Here is an 18,589-nt window from a genome sequence, read left to right as displayed (position 1 = left end):
TTTATGCAAATAAGCATTTGCATTTGTAGCATTTTCGAGCATGTTTTGAAATTGACCAGAGAACGTACCGTTTGACATCTAGACTATAAATAATTGACTTTATTAAGCTTCACAATTGACGTTAGTAAGCTTTACATTGTAATAGATTGAACGCTTCAAGTTTTTCGTTAATGTAAGATAAGAAATTTCGTTGCAAAAGTCATTCAACAAAGGCGGAAACGTTGGAAAGTAAACAACATTTTTTTATATCATAAGAATGAGACAGCCGCTTTTTCTGAAAAAGTTAGATAATAATGATAAAACTAAACTAGATAACTCCCATTCAAAGCATAACTTTTCTCTCAGCATTGAATAAAAACAAAAAAAATGTTAGGGCATATATTAGCATAACCTTTTAAATTTTTAGTAGTTTCGACCCAAGTTAATAGGAATTTTAACACAAAGGTCAAAACCAGTCTATTTTTATAGACGTTGGCCCTTTCATTTGAGTTCGTGAAAATCGACTAGGCTGTTTCTGAGAAAATGAAGAGAGTTCCGTATTAGAGTTTTCGACTATTATTTCCGGTACTTCCGGAACTGGGTTCGTTTGCTCAGCAACTACTATAACCTATAAATTGAAACAGGTTTTAACCAAACTTAGAAAAAAATTATATTTTTATTGCATTATCACTCTATGTGTTGCAATTTCATACACACTACCCTGTTTTCCCGGAATCGGAAACCAGATCTTGATGATCTTCTACATCAACTTATGAAAGCATTAAATCAGAGCTTGCAGACTTTGGAGAGATTTCCGGTTTGGAGCATGCGACCACTTTCCCGGAACCAGGAACGATGATTCGATACACACAAAATCAACGTATTTGGTCTTCAACTAACTATACCTGCCTGATTGAAGAACTATACGGCTGTTTGAATGGATTTGGCTTGATTTTTATATGTCATGTATCCGGATGAAATTCGACAAAATTAAATGGTTGTAAATAATGTTGCACATATTCTTCGTGTAACTAATTCATTCATCCATCTTCAGTGCTAACTTCCTTATACTACTCACACCCGTCTCGAATAACGTTGAACTATTCACAACACAAAAGAGAGAAGCGTGAAAATGAATGAGCAATAATCATGGAGAACTTGAATCTTTCAATACATTCTTCGTTGCTGGTATTCATCGTGCATGTTCGTTTTATACATTCGTTCATTTACTTTACTCCTCGAATTGATTCGAATAGCGTCACTGCGATGATCGTTGGTTTTCATTCTTCGAGAATTCTTCATCAAATAAATTCATCATATCTTGTGAGCTAGTAGCAATGGGAGGAAAACGTCTTAATTTGCTTGTTTCAAAGACAAATGATGATCGCGAATCAGGTTTTGACGATGATCGCTGCAGAAATATTCGTTCCATATTCGCGTTAAGTCATTCGGGGGTATGTTCAATGCGAATAACAACTGCAAGGAATAGATCTTCATGCGAGTAACGAAGCAGCGTCGGCTTCGTTCGCACCCGAATATACGGACAAGTCCGAAAATCAGAGCGATTATCGAACAAAGACGAAGGGAAGCGAACGATGATCATTGGCGTTCTTTGCATTTTTACCTTTTTCATATATATAAAAAATAGATATAGAATTCGTTCAAACTTTACAAAAATTTTCCAAGGCCCAATCGATTCAGCTCGACGAACTGAACAAATGTCTGTGTGTGTGTTTGTGTATGTATGTGTGTGTATGTGTGTTGTCAAATAAGAGGTCGAGATCTAAGAGATGGCTGGACCGATTTTGATCAAACTAGTCGCAAATGAAAGGTCTCCCCGTCACCCAGAACGCTATTGAATGGTTTTAAGATCGGATGTTTACTTTTTGAGTTATACGAAGTTTTATGTCAAAAAATTTAGTTTTTTGACAGTATCTGTCACACTTGATCTTGAAAACAGAATATGTTTCTATACTTAGAGTACACACGGTAATAGCTATCCAAAAAGCAATAGATTGTTAAAATCCGTCCATTTTCAAAGGAGATATCGACATTTTTGTATAAGCGACTTTTCCCCCTATTCCAGCAGTAGGAATTTTGAGCGCTGTATGACAAAGCAATGCTTGGGAGCAACGTGAAACACGTTTTTTTATACTGTTACATGCAATTGTTTCTAAGTACCAAAAAGACTGTGTACAGCATCCTTTTTCATGACAATTTGCTCGGACCGATTTTAGCACGGTTCGTTTTTGGCAACATAATCGTTCGAATATGGCATATGTAAACCAGATGATATCAGCATTTTTGAGTTGGAAGTAATTCCATAATTATATTGATTAAAACTACTTACAGCAATAAATGCTGGAGGAACATGACTTCCATATACCATACGACTCAGTTCGTTGAGATCGGCAAATGCGTGTGTGACAAATAATTTCATTCAATTTTCTCGGCGATGGCTAAACCGTTTCCTACAAACTCAGATTCATACGAAAAGTAGTATAGTAACAAGGTTCCTGAATTACGTTTGGATCCGACTTCTGATTGCGGAACCACAGGGTGATATGTGAAACGAAATTAAAATAATGCAATTATTTTTTCTCGTAGATGGCTGAACCGATCTAAGATTCAAATGAAATCTAAGAATCATCTATGATTCAAATGAGAGGTCTTAAAATCCGTTAAAACATTTTACTTTTTAGTCAGATCCGACTTCTGGTTTAGGAGATACAGGGTGATTGGTATAAAAATGTCCATTTCACATAACTTAATCAGGTTTATCGGGTTTGCAGATTTGGATAGTCGATTACCAAATAAATTTATTTCAGTTTATTCGGTATTCGTTTTTGGATTCGGAATGTACCCCCAAATTTTAATTCGCACTACAATTTCTCAAAGATGTCTACACACTCATCAGGTGAATTTAACTGATTTCGGCGACACCGATTTTAGAATTCCTTTTCCAGTATCGAATCGTTTCTCAAAGCTCAATCATTTTCTCAAAAAGGCCAAATCGAACATTAAAAACAAAAACCTACATTAAGGACTTGAGGTCCCATACAAAATTGGTGAATTTTATCCGATTCTGGAATTACAGATGATGAGTTTTCAAAATTCATACCGATGTAGAAAATGTAAATTGTTTGGCGTAAAAATGTATGGCCATTTGAATCATTTTGGGTTATGCTAGTTCCTGAATACCGACTCTAAAGTGGAATTTACTTCGACATCTCATGGAATGTTCAATCGATTGTCACACGTTAAGATTGAATTTCGATACGAGTTGCAGTTTCGACATTACAGGGTAATGAGTGATTAAAATCTCAATTTGCCTGTTAAAACGACGATAATTAAAATAATGTCATGAGAACTAAAACATCTAAGAATATCCATGCAAAAAAAACACATGCGGATTGATAAAAAAGGTATCATCTCACTGCTAGCTGGATTAATCACGTTTTTTTTATATTCAAGCAACATTGGTTGTAACATTTGATCATAAACTTATAAAAATTGGAGCTCTGTGAAAATAGAGAGCCCTGTTTTGTTGATTTTGCACATTTTACTTTGTAACTCCGGAATCGGAATTCGGATCCAATTGAAATTCAATAAACCTATCATAAGGCCTATAATTTGTATCTAAGTTGAAAAAACAGTTGAGCGGTCTCTGAGAAAATCAAGTGCCATTTTTATTTATTCTTTAGCTCATTTTACCTCGTTGCTCCCGAATCGGAAATTCGATCCGGGTATCAACCTATGGGAACTGGAGACCTTTAATTTGAATCTAAGTTTGTGAAAATAATTTTGCGTACTTGACGAACCGAGTCAAATGACATTTTTAGAAAAAGTGAACACACAAGAAACCATCGTTTTGCTGAAGTGTTTTGGCGTTTAAGAGTTGTACAATTTCAAGGCAATTTGAACACAAATTTAAATAAAAATTTGATGTAACTCGATCAAATGAAGTAACTTAAAATAAAAGTTCCTATAACTTCGCTGTGAAATACAATAATTTATCAATTCAATTAAGAAAGTTAGAATTCATATTTAAATCCAAACACGGACGGACAACCCTATTGATCTTTTACATCAAAAGATGCACCAGTTGAATACGAACCAAATTTGTGAAGACACAAACTACAATAAAATAATATTTAAAAGCGAAAATATTTTTCTCTCGCTAATTTCCCGTTTTGAACCGCTGTGCAGTGAAAGCATAGCCTTTTTAAATGATAAAGACAAAAATGTCAAGTAAAAAAATGGCCCAAGGCTACCGACTCTTCCACATACTCTATCGATCAGTGAATCAATGAACAATCAATTAATTTCTTACAAATAAATTTACATTTCTCCGAAGCCAATGAATTGTGTTTATATTCCAATGTCGGATTTAAATTCCTCCATTATTGTATCATATCATGAAATAATTGGGAAGTTATTTTCGGGAAAATTGGAGTTACGATTTTCGAATCAAATGCATTCTGCATGTTACGCACAGTCCGACCACGATGAATTCTCATGGGAGAAGAGTTAATGCTTGTGATTTGTAACATTTTTATCATGAAAATATGAAAATAAAATGATTGGTAACATAATTTTTTAAACATGCCAACGGAAACGAATTTCTTTCCGTGTAGTGAAAAGCATACCGAAGTACCTGCAGTAAGTTCCAAATGCCAAAACAGGACACGTTGAATGTTAAAATTACTTCTCTTTTTCTTTAATTCATCTCTTCCGTGGATAAGTTTTAGTTGGCACTTTGTTTCGTCGCTACTTTTTATCACAAATAGAACATTTTCAAATACAAGTAAAACTTAACTTAGTAGCTCAAAAAGTAGAACTCAAACTTTAGAAGATCTTGAAAATGGCAAATAAATCTGATTTTTTATTTTCATTTAAATCGTATAACTGAGAGAGATTCGACGAATGTTATGATGGGCACTACTATTTTGTCTATTTGTGTTCTGTGGTAAAAAATATTTGCACTCATATCGAGCGATGATCGGAGCGTGATCCACAAGTTGCATTTACTACCAAAACGTCTCAATGAAGTGGAGCAATGTGCTAGAATGTTTCTATTCCAAATATATGTTGTCAGTCAAAGCCCGGCCATACGCTTTTATTTGACGAACCAAGAGCTCCAAAAAGTGAAACAAACTTCAACTAATGGACGGTTCGGTTCATTTGCACCGTGTCGATGAAGTGCTGTGGAAACGCTCATTTCACACTTCCAACAGAAAGAGTAGAACACTTACCGTGTTCGATTGACACTTCAGTTTAAATGTACAATTTCAGTGCAACATCACACACCGAACAGGATTCAGAAACGCTACGACTTCATGCTTCCAACGAGCATCCTGAATGAGTTACAGTTTAATCAGCTTGTATGATTTATTGTTTCGGGTAAAACAGTATTGATCTACTGCACGGAGAACCCTCCGATCATAAAATTGCGATATCGCAGTTTCTGATTTTTGCGATAGTTGATCTAACTAATTTCTTTTTAATAGAATAAAATTTTTTTTACACCATTGAATTCTACTATAAGTATATCACGTCACTATACACATTCAGTATGTATCTCACAAAACTTTTAAAACATGTATGATAGACGTCACATCACAGATATGTACTTCGAATTCTACTTGTATTCATCATCAGTGTATCAGGTTTCTAAGTAAATTGAAAGAATGCTGCAATGTTGTTCCTTTTATAGGAAACGAATGTAGATAGATTGTTAGCAACAGGAAGAAATACCTTGAAAAATTGTTTAGGGTAGAAAGAGGTTCAGTGTTTTCTATGTTTGTTTGATTTGATGACAAATAAGAAACCGTTTACTGTTTTAGTGCTACAAAAATCAAACAATTTATACACATTCGTACGCCTGTACAGAGATATTGAAATTAAAAATATTGCTAATCCTCAATCAAATGTATATGCGTTCGTCTTAATCGTTTTCGTTAAATCCATGTTAACGAATGATCATCTTATACTCTTCCAGGTATGCGCAAAATTTTTATACTCAATGCTAAAAGCAAAATGTCATCTGCTTTCATGATTAATAAAAAAACAGTTGCTTCGGCTCAAAAAATTAAAACACATTCAGGCCCGTGCGCAGGGGGGGGGGGGTTTTGGGGGTTTTAACCCCCCCCCCCCCCCATGAAGAATTTTTTTTAAAAAAAGTTTCATGAACAATGGAGTACTTATTATATTAAAGTGCAAATAACTTGACAATTGATATTTTTTTATCAATTTATAAACTGAAATAATTCGAACACTCCCTCAAACCCCCCCCCCCCCTCTTTAATGATTTCTGTCATGCTTTCATTGTCAATATAGTTGGACACCCCCCTCTCCCCATAAAACCCCCCCCCATGGATGATTCCTGCGCACGGGCCTGAACACATTAACATATAGTTGATAGCATTGAAAAATACATTTATTAATAACCTGGCCTGGAAAAACAAGATAAAAAATCGTTCAATCGAGATCACTACCAAAGACTTGTGATTTTTCCCAATAAAGATCACAACTGATCTGATCTTTTTGAGATCAGTTGGTCAGTGATCTTCAAATCACATCGATCAGAATCGGCACTGACCTTTCGTCACACAAAATCGGTAGTGATTTTGAGCTAAAATGATTATTGATTCATGAAAGATCAATCATTGGATGATTCGATCAGCTTTAATCTTTATGGAAGAGAATCACATATGATCAAGTTCAGACATGAGTGCAGATTGCTCTACGTCTGAAATCGTTGATCTCCCGCTGAGGGATGTGGAAATTGGTGATAACAGTAATCCTACAGGAACTAATGACTAAGGGTAACGCGTTTCAATGAGATTTTGAAAATCATGGAAAAATGGTCAATTTGTCAATTTTGTATCTTTGGAAAATACTTCAAGAGTTGAAAAATTAATGGTTTCGTTACGGCACAGATTATGTAGTTTCAACATATGTTCTCGTTTGATGCACCCCGTGCTTGAATTCGCAACCGATTGTTCGATTTGCAATAAAAAGAATGCTACATTAAGAGAAATGAATACTAGATGAAGGTTTCATGAAAATAATATTTTTGGATCGTAATCGCATTGATATTGTTAATTAGGCAGCATTCACTTCGCAATAGCAATACCCAATGCGAAATTAGTAAACAAATATTTCACATTACGTATAGTGATTTGCCAATTTGATGCCAACGATGATGTTCATGCGCTAGCAATAAAATGCTTTTTGACATGAATTTATTTTTAGAAGTAACAGGAGCGAAGGGTTTCAAACACACAGAACGCGCTGCGATCAAATGGCGCGTTTGAATTGTCGTAGCAAAACCTGCACTCCTGTTACTTCTGTGTATGATATTCAAATTATAAATTAAAATAATCAGTTGCATAAGGGCATGTTCAGGAGTGTTCTAGTTCTAGATGCATAATTTATCTCAGTTACAAAATTTAAATCTGGATTTTATAACAAGAAAAACTGGCAGCCCCAGCAGTGTTTTACTCGTGTTTCAAATATACAAAAAGGTAAAAATAGAACGGCATCATAGACCAGTTTTAAATTTGACAGAAGAACTGGTCGAATAAATAAAACTAGAACGGCTTGCTGGGGATACGTTTGCTCCAGTTTCTGTTCTATTATAGATCTTCCATATAGAACTTCTAGCTGCTGAATTTGCTATAACAAGCTTTATGATTGTTATTATTAAATAATTATTATTAATCACAACATATATGTTATTAGTTGTATTGAAATTCTTTCAGCCATCCTTCTGGTACAAAGGCTATGATTTTTCTCAATCATACCGGCACCGCGATTCTGTTTTTTTTTTTCAATACAGTTGAACATTCGTGTTTTCAAAACCAAGCTTCGGTGACGGTTATCGTTTTCATTAAGGCTTGTACGAAATCGCTTTTCTTAACTTTATCAACACATGTACGTACCGGTGTGAATTATAATCCACCTCTGCTTATTAGATTCCCAAAAATTAGAAAATTCCAATTCCCAACGGTTAAGGCACCCAAGCTCATATAAATTGACTAAAATTATCAGTGCATAACTTTATATCAACCGTTTGAAGGCATCATCTTTTAATACTCATATTAGTTTGACGACAAATAAATAAAAATAACCTGTCTTAGTCCAACTAAAGTTGTAATGTTGCCTTTCTCATATAACTTATATTTCCAAAAATATCACTGGGATATTCTGTGAAGAAATTTTATTTTCTATCTCGAATAAAATAAGAAACTTTCTTTGGGTATAAACCAGCATAACCTTTTCAATTTGTGAACAGTTATGTCAAGTTAATAAGAATATTCCTTTATTTTGCATCGTCGCACTAAATGATTGAACGCACTTCGCCCTATTGATCTAGAACCGGTAGTCGGATCCGGATGTGGGAATCGATCAAATCATCTATGAGAAAATTGAGTGAATCTCGTTTTTGACCACAATTTCCGGTACTTCTGGAACCGAAAACTTAGAACCAGTAGAGCCGAAGTCGGTTCGTGTAGTAAGTAACTAATAAAACCTACAAATTAAATCAGTTTTGAGCCAAATTTAGAACACTTTTACACTCTTTTGCATCGTCGCTCTTAATGACGGTGTGCAATTTTAAATACCTTTACCCTATGAATGCATGATGAAATTCAATAACAACCTTTGGGACTACGAGATTTTTTTATTTTATGAGTGACTTTATTCGACACATACTCACACTCATGCATACACACTTAGCCCTCCAATTTTCACTAGTCAATTTTTCAAGTCATTGCATAAACTTTGTATATCAGAAAGGTACTTTTATAGAAAAACATCGTTATCATGATTGTGTGATAATACTAACAAGTAGGTACAAATAGAACAAAAAATTTACAAAGTTGCATATTTTTCACCTGAAAAATATAAATTTATATGTGGCAACTCTGCACGCTATACGAAATTGGACGCGTACCAATTTTGTATCGTCATTTTAAATGACGATTTAAATGTAAACACACATCGCCCTATAATTTCGGAACCGCAAGTTGGATCTGGATGAAATTGCACAGCATATTTACAGACAATGAGAGCTTCAATTTGATTCGTGATTCGTGAAAATCGGCTTAACCTTTGCTGAGAAATCGAATTGAGTTCCGTTTTTTGGATATTTTCTTCAATATTATCGGTGCTTTCGGAAGCGGAAACCGGGGACTAGCAGTCCCAAACTAGTTTTATATACTCACTAACTAACAAGATCTGCCAACTTGATGAATTTAGTAGTAAGTTTTATATAAATGTGCACCTCGTTTAGATATCGCTTGTGATAAAATACTCATGAAAGTTTTCACTAATCGCACTGTAATACCGCATTTTTAATAAATTTGCACATATTGCCTTGTAATTCCGGAACCAGAAATCGGATCCAAATGAAATTCAGCAAAGTTTTATGAGGCCATAAGATCTTTCATTTGAATCTAAGATGAAAGTCGGTCACGCAATCTCTGGGAAACGTGTGTGACCCTTTATTCCCTTTTTTTGGTGCATATAACCCTGTAATTCCGGAAGTCGGATCCAAATGAAACTCATGAACTTTGTATGGGACCTTAAGACCTTTCAAGTCGTTTGTGAAAATCGATTCAGCCATCTCTGAGAAAATTGAGTGATATTATTTGTCACGCACACACATACGTACATACACACACAGCGAGTAAGCGTCGGCTCGAGAGAACTTCCTTTTCCTTGCTACCAGGGAACCGGATGCCATCTCCCAACCGGAACCACTGGACCGACCTTGGCATCCTTTCGGTCGGGTCGTTTACGGGTATCGAAAACATCGGTTTCGGGAGAACTCTCTGTCGTCGGGGAACTCTTTGTCGGTGTAGACTAGATCCATCACCGGGGACTAGTCGAGTAGATGCCACAACACCGATTCGAGTCGTCGGGGCATCAGCGAACCGGAAGCCATGCTCCAACCGGAATCGCGGAGCCGACCTCGGCACTCCTTCGGGTGTCCCGCGTGGCGTAAAAGGGGATTCGTTGCCGGGAGAAATTCCCTAGCCGAGGAACACTTCGTCGTGCTAGTCTAGGTCCTTAGTCGAGGACTAAGACTTAGATCGTCGGGGCATCCTCCATGAACCGGAAGCCATCCTCCAACCGGCATCATTGGATCGACCCAGGCATCCTCACGGTCGGGCCGTGGACGGGTACCGGAGGCGCCGGTTGCGGGAGAATTTTTCTTCTCCGGGAAACTCTCCGTCGGTGTAAGCTAGATCCATAGTACACTTTTGCTGATTGAAAACGTTTTTCTACATCAATCATTTCCGATCGAATTAGTAGTGTTTTATTTTAGAATTTAGATCTTTACTGTTTTTGACTTGACATGATCATGATCATACAAAAATCAAAATCACTTAGAGATCAGATCAGTTCTGATTTCACAACGATGATTTATTCCTTGGTTAAGATAACTTGTGATGAAATCAGTAGTGATTTTTATGTACGAGATCAGTGATCTTAAGATCAGCAGTGATCGGTGAGCTTGTTAAATCATATAATGTAAGGATGCGCATTTAACACTAGATTGCCCAGTAAAGTCACAATTTGTACACAATGGAAGGATTGCTTAAAATTCGGTGATCTTTTTTTTATTCTTCATTTAACGATATATGCACTAAAGCACACTGCACTAAATTTTAGTTATTCTGTCACAGTTTTTTTTTTTTTTTTTTTTGAAGGGAGAATCCAATCATTTTGACTGCTTTTGAGCAATTTAGGTCTCTATTATGTTTTGGGCACTCTAGTGTTGAGCACGCACCCAGGGAACACAAACCACATGTATTTCGTAAAGAAATACTAGGTGTGATTGTGTGAAATGGTCCACGTGAACCGTTCTCTTCCAGAAACACACATCTCACACTTTCAGTGAACCGGATCGGAAAGATTTGAAAATTCCTCGACGGTTCATAAGAGGTCAATTTACTCTTATTCCTGATAACAATAGTCCTCTTTTTTTTAAATAAATTCATCAGTTCAGGACGAATGTTATATATTAACATTCATCCCAACTGGATCAAGATAATTCAAATTGGTAACCAATTCCGTGCATAAGAATGCTCGAAACCACCTAATGACCTATTGTCAATTTCCAGCAGTATTAGTCCTGTCCACTTCGTGATCGATTCAAATAATATAAAAAATTTTCATCCCGATCCATCTCGGTGTGGTCCGACTTTGTCAATACGAAGTATAAATTGACTCCAACCCCCATCCGCCAAGCGGGAGTACGCGCCCTGTAGCTCATCATCCAAAGCTTAGGCAGTTATTTCAACTAAAATATTTGTTGAAATTAAAAGGTATGTGTCCTCACTAATTCACAGCATTTCATTTTCAACCAACCAAACACAATTAGTTGTTTCAACCATCTTTTCTGCTAATCGAAAAACAAAAACGACTGTTTATTTAAAACAACAATCCATTAGTTATACAAAATTTTAACCAAACGAACTCCAAAAATCTAATATTTTGGTTGAAATGGGATCGCGGGTGGTTCCGTGTGGTTACTCACAAATGATTCGTAATACGGTCAGCAAAATAATTCGTATTAGATAAATCACTCCAAATAAGGGAAATTAATTTGACTTAATTAATCTCAATGGATTTAGAATGTCTGCAGTCATTATTGTCTCAGCTCAGCTGACAACGAGCTTGACACTATTGGAAAGTTATTCTAAATCAGATAAGCCCGTAGCCTAGCCTATTGTTGTGAATAGCAGCGCCTAACAATGTCGGTTTGTTGGTCCAGAAGATTGGAAGCATCAATTCCGTATTCCTAGACTAGTGACGACTAGTACAAGTCTTTGCATCTTTTATTTAAATATCAAGGATCAAAAATACAACCATTATTCAAAAACGCCTTATTCATTTCCAGACATGTTTTCATCCTTTGTGTAGCACAGAAATATTGTGCTGCCAACAGCCTCCGAGCGATGGCTATACAGCGGGTGAAACCTTCGAGTAGGCACATACGAGTTTCCCACCCACCAGAAGCAAAAGAAAACGAGCGAGAACGGCAAGGCGACAAAAAGGCGCGAAGCACAATTCGCAAACTTTCGGAAGAAGGTGTAAATGGCAAAGGAAAAAAAAACGCATTGAAACACTGAGAAATACACCGTTCATCAACATTGAAGGTACGCGCTAGCACTTACGTTTGTATTCTGCTCGGGTTCGTCCTTGGAACTCCTTCAAGTCGAACACTGAGGCTGAGATGTGTCACAGATGCTGCAGTAGCAAATGGCAATAGCAGCAGCAGCAGCAGCAGTAGTAGTAAAGTATGTCTTCCGATTTAAGCACGAATCCGCAATCCGGTGGGAAATATCCTCCTCACTTTGCACAGGGCTCACACACTTTGGTTTCGTGTAGCGTTCGACTTGGCTCAAACGGAATTAAATTCTGATTTTTATGCTGATGTTGTAGGGTTTGGATGTTTTCCCATGTTTCGCTTCCTGACGTTCGGCCGCACTTCACCCGCGAAGCACAAGTAACAGAAAAAACAACGTAAGGATTGACTTTTCGTGCTTTCCTACGGGTAGGTCGGTGTGCAAAGACAATCACCCCGTCGGTCGTTGCCGTTCACACTAAACGCGAGGGAAAAATTGGTTATTTTCGCTTTGGAGCGACCTTCACTCAAGAAACTCTCCTTGAGGCAACAAAAACAACGAACGACGACGGAATTGTGTGTTGTGACACCACTGTTTCTTTTTCTCTTTTTCACTTAACTGCACACCTTCAGCACAGTTGCTGCTATTTTGGTCCGATGTAGCATCCAAGAACTACTCCCACTCTGCTCCGAAAGAAGTTCAGACTTTGAAGCCCAAGGGCGCCTTCAACGCTAGTTTCTTCCGTTTCACTGATTAGCACGATATGCTCCTGGCTTTGCGCTCTCAAGTCAAGACATCTGCAAAACCATTTCTCCTAACCATATTTCGCACTCGGGATACATTTGCCACAACGGAACCGGTGCAAGGAAATTAAGATTCTCGCTTGCCCTAATTAAACTGCACGATACACTTGGCTTCCGAGCTTCCAAGCATGCAATAGACGGCGTGAGTCTTCCTACCAAATTTACCAACAACACGGCTTTAACCCGTTCATAAAGCATAAACAACAACTGATCAAAGAAACCCTTAAAGTAGCTTTTACGTACGATCAAAGCTCACTCTTGGTGGCACTATTTCAGACACTACTCATTTCCTCGAAACACGTATATATCTTCCCCGTCACGAGCATTATCACCAATCTCTCCGGGAACCCCTTCAGTCGACCACCACGGATCCCTAACAGAAGCAAACTTCACCCCGCACCACACGCCACGCGGCCTTAGAGAATCCTTAGAGTATCAGCTGCCTGGCTGTTTTGAAATTGTACACCCACACTAACTAGACGTTAACCGACTGCACGCACCACATCCACCACCACCACCGTCACCAGCGTCTCTCCCACCAACAATAACACATTCATTTAGGTGGGATGGGATTGGATGCTTGGATAAATAGATGGATGAGCGGTAATCTTCCTTTTCACACTTCCCGTTTTCAGCGGAAAAACCGAACTGCTGAGCACCGTGAAAATCCTGCCTTCATTACTAGCGATGCCTACCACTTTCCACGCTTCATCAATTGAAAGCGCCACGACGAAGCGCACCGAGTACGGAAAGGGAAAAAAATTATCTGCTCCTTCTGATTTTTCCCTACCGGAAATTCTTGCTCACAACGAATAATGATGTGCACCGCTTTCCACCAAGCGGTCTAATCACCAAACACACCAACAGAAGCGCACTGCTAACGGATTCACCAAACGTTGCGACAGATTGCGAGTACCGACTAGAACTGGGACCAAGAGCGAAATCTCGACTAGCATTTGGGCCCTAGCGAAGATGCGACGACGACGACGACGACAACGACGACGATGGCACCGACGACTACCACAACGACGGCATCGAAATTGAGCGAGAACGATTACACCGACGACGGAAACGATGACGACGACCGCGACTGTCTGATATCAGCAAAACCAGCCAGCTCTAGTCCACCAGGCAGACCGTCAGTCATCAATTTCGCTCAGTTCGAAGCTTTCTCCCGAGCACAACAATGGTGATGTGATGTTCGGTTTGCTGGGCACAGCGGGTAGCTCAAATCTCTCTCGTCGTCGGTCGGTTATCGTGTCTGCTCGCTCTGGCTGCGTCACTGGCGAGCGGTTTATTTACTACCACTACCCACCGATGCTACGGTCGGGTGGAAACTTTGAATGGATTGCCTGGTGCTTGCAAGCGAAATGGAGACGCCTGGTGTGGGAATACAGAATGCGTTCATTCCAGGCCGTGTTCATTTGCCTAACCGGAGCTCATTCTGGCAATGGATGTGGCTCTGCTGTTGCTTCGAAAATTACCAGGCTGCCTGCATTTAATTGGTTGTATACTTCGTCGAATATTTTTTACGAGAACGAAGACATTTTTTTCGAGTCCGATTTGGACGACTATTTAGATCTCTGCTTTAATGATTTTTTTTGGTTGAACCGTGGGACGAAATTTACAGTCTTCTTAAGTCACTGTTGGATTGAGATCTTTTGAAAACTATGTGATACGAGATTCCACGGAGAAAATTACACTAAAATTTCAATAAGTTTTCCATTAACAAACTACTTAATAAATGCTGAATTTACGCTTTATTTATAAGCAACTAAGATAATTGTTCCACCATTGCTCCTCGAATGAGTCGATTATCACAATAATTTGTTGATTACTCGGCATATAATCACCGAACTGCGATGTATTTAGAGTCTATATCCTCGCTCAAAGAATTGAAACCCTCTGTGATAAGAGTGACAAGAATGCGCACTACTTCTTTTATACACAAAACTCGAAAGAACTAAAGGGTGTAACCGTGTTTGCATATAAAAACTGCCCCCAAACAGAAACTAAATTGATATAATTTGCTTGAAAGGATTTGTTTTGGAGATCATTTTCCCAGAATTTGAACCCTTTAACTGCCATGTTTGTTGAGTTAGGGTGATTCTTCTGATTTCCATTTTATTTGAATTTATCAAAAACTTCTTTAGCAAAAATTGAAAAAAATCAAAAATATTTTAGGCATTATGACATTTCTAATTTTTCAGAATTTTTAAAAGGGTATTTCATGTAAAAAATATGTTCAAAATTTTCTAATTTTTTTATTCGCGCTTACAATTTTGAAACCACTCTAGATTTTACATCAAAAATAAATATTCTATTAGAGTGCATTACACTGTACTATTTCCAGATTTTTAAAAAAATGTGTACGGGTATAATACCACACTTTAAAAAAAATAAATCGATCAAAAAACCATGCGTCTCCATTGAACTATTATCCGATGGAACGCATGGTATTTAGTTCTAAAATCATATATCACATGCCCTTAGAACTAAATACCATCTTCAACTAGAGTTTAAGGCTTGAGCATTGACGTTTTTAGGGAACATTCATGAACCACGTAGACTCTCTGGGGGGAGGAGGGGTTCTCATAAAAGTCTACGTTTGTCTATGAGGGGTGAGGGGGGTTTTATTCAAAGTCTACGGGATCTCTAGTTTTGTTTATTGAAAAAACATTAACTGCGAAATTACGTAAACTCAGCCAGAATAATTTTTCATCAGCTTAGCCTTACTTAAGAAAAAATAGATTCGAACATGCAAACTCTCTCTTTCCCGTTAAATTGTTCATTTAATCTACTTTCCCAAGAAACCCCATTTTCTTCTCCATCACGAAAAGTTAATACTACTGACCGATAATGTTTATTGCACGGAAAACCCACCAATCAAAAAATTACGATCTAGCAATTTTTGATTTTTGCAGTTGTTGTTTTAACTAATAATTAGTTGATTCAACCAATTCGCTATTTGATTTGCACATATTGAAGTAGTTGAAAAATATGTTGTTTTCAATGCTGTCTAATGTCAAAAACAGCACAAAGCAAAACAAAAGTCGCAATGGAAAATCAACCATTTCTTTAGTTGAAATTCAAACGCGTTTCTTAAACATTTTCATGCAAACGAAATTCGCTTATTATACGCACGGAACGACCGAAATTAGCTCTGCGCCTAATTCGTATTACTGTTTTTGAATTAGTTGATTTTAACAACAAAATTTCCAAAATAACTATAAAATTAGTTAAAATTTAGAATTTACTGTGCTGAAAAAAACTCTTATTTTTAGAGAAAGTGTTTAGTTGGCGAATATTCTGGACACAAACCAGCAATATTTCAATCCAACACGAAATTCTCATTGACAACTAATTTCGTTATTAGAATCAGAAACTTTGATTCTATTTATCTATCACCGTCATTACTGAAGGACAGCAGTGTCAAAGCAAAACAATCCATTAAAAAGCTAAAAGGGACAGTCTTGTTGAAACTGCTCGTAAATTATTTAGATGTTTTTCGAATGTGTTACGATATATCCCTATATAATTTTCTAAACCGATATGTAAAAATGACGTAAACTGTTAGTGGAAAGTGTATTTATTCAGAATGTGTGCGCAGTTAAAGCGATTGTGGGTAATAATGTTTTTACGCGAAACAGTGAAGTGAGTTTCGAATGTTGCACTCTAATTGTACACGTCAAATGATGTTTTTTTTGTATCTTCTCATTCCGGGCTACGCCGTCCGGTGTACTACTTGTATTCGGTTTTTGTTTTCCGAGTGCTCAAAGTTTCCAGTGAGAGAATCGATTTCGCGAAGTCGAATGAAGAAAACAGCAATTTAGAAGTAAAATTTTCAAAAAGAAGTTTATGTTTCGCTTATGTCTTTTTCTCCAATACAACATCGTATTTATACCTGCAAATATAGAAAAGATAACCGCGACTGAAATTTTTTTCGGTAGTAGTGTGCCATCTAGTGGCTAGTAGTCATTACGGTGTTAACGAGCGCCATATAGCTGCTAATTGCAGAAACCAACTCAACCATTTATGTTGGTTGAAAACAACGTTTTATTTCTCTAATTCAACTAAAAAATTAGTTGAATGGATATGAAGCGTGCCTTAGCTAAGAAATGACAGCACGTTTAATTGGTGAATTCAACTAAAAAAATAGCCATTTCAACAAATATTTTATTATTATTAAGAAAATTAGAATTAAAAAATCTAAATTAGCAAAAGTAATATTTTTTTAGTTGTCTCAAAAAATAACTAACTAAAATCAGAAAATCAACTAATTTTTTCGCCAAAATGCTAGTTTCGGTCTTTCCGTGCGTATGTAGAACTCGTGGAGAGTAACTTTTGAATGATAGTAAATTAATGTTTATCAGAACACTAGTTGTCAGAATATTAATGTGATGATAAATTATCTACATCTTTACTGCTCTGGTGTTACCAGAAGAAACGATTGATATAAAGTAGTGCTATGCACAGAGCTGATAGCCATTAGAGATATTGCAATTAACAAAACGTGTTTAATCAAAACTAGAACCCAGTGAATTGTATGCGTTTGAATTTTGGTCTTAAAATTAACTTGATTCTCCATCGCGAAATGCATGTTAATGAATGAGCATCATGTTATCTTCAAGTCATGTACAAAAATTGTATGAACAAAGTGATTAAATTGAAAATGTTTAATATTCATTCATATAACCTATTGAAACTGTAAGTTGCAATGGCTCAAAAAATAAAAATCAGTGCATTCGGTTCGACTTTTTGTTCGTAAGTAAAATAGTGGTCACAATTAGTAAGTTTCGTTGACACAGCACTACTAGAAGACAGTATATTAAAAACAAAAATAAAAATGGTTTCAATGAATAATTCATTTCATATAAAGCAAGGGCTGAGAAAGGTTTTATCTTACCGATAGATGGAAGGTAATATCTTAACATACCGAATTTTCATTTAAAAAATCAGAACGTATATTGATAAGGATTATTTTATTATCATTCAAAATCAATAATTTTGCTTAAGTTGAAATAACTAATCGTAATATCTAAAACAACTAAAACCGATTTGTTTTTCAACTCACATAACTGTTAAATCAAAAACAAGGTCGGTTGTTGTAACTAAAATCTTTATTGAACTTGAAAGGTGTGTGTCTTGACTAACTGACAGCATCTTTTTTTCAACCAAAAATTATGTTATTTCAACCATCGTTTCTGTTGATCGAAAAACAAAAATGACAGTTTAGAAAAAACACTAATCGATTAGTTGTACCAAATTTTAACCAATCAAATTCAAATAAAACCACTAATATTTTGGTTGTTTCACGATCGCGAGGGGTTCCGTGTGGTAACACTATTTCGAAGCATTCTCGACATACTTAATTAAAATGTTATTGGATATTTTTTGTCAGTCGTGTTCATGAATTTTCTCAGGGAAAATGTTAAACTCAGTGAATGATGTCACCGAAAATAAATTTAACAAAATTTTCATAATGGTTTGCGAAAAAAGCCTGCGTACACTTTTAGAGGAAGGGGGGGAGGGGGGTGCATTTGGATGGAATTCAGAAGCTTTGAACGGGACCATAAGACCATTCTTTGTAATCTAAGTTTGTGGAAATCGTTCTAGCCATCTTTGAGAAAAGTTGATGATGACTTATTTTCACAATTTATTCTA

At 36.7% G+C, this 18,589-nt stretch overlaps 1 protein-coding gene across 2 annotated transcripts in view; it reads right to left on the bottom strand.

Annotated features, from left to right (window-relative positions):
* Positions 1-13,969, bottom strand: part of LOC131440364 (octopamine receptor beta-2R) — a 318,582-nt gene extending 304,613 nt beyond the window's left edge. For both annotated transcript variants that reach the window (XM_058611615.1, XM_058611616.1), the window contains exon 1: positions 12,171-13,969. The gene's annotated coding sequence lies outside the window, so the exon portion shown is untranslated. The remainder of the gene's footprint in view (positions 1-12,170) is intronic.
* Positions 13,970-18,589: the final 4,620 nt, after the last annotated feature.

Source organism: Malaya genurostris, chromosome 1 (genome assembly GCF_030247185.1).
Source record: "Malaya genurostris strain Urasoe2022 chromosome 1, Malgen_1.1, whole genome shotgun sequence".
NCBI lineage: Eukaryota > Metazoa > Arthropoda > Insecta > Diptera > Culicidae > Malaya > Malaya genurostris.
Note: the sequence above shows the minus strand (reverse complement) of the source record. Positions and strands in the feature narration are given on the sequence as shown.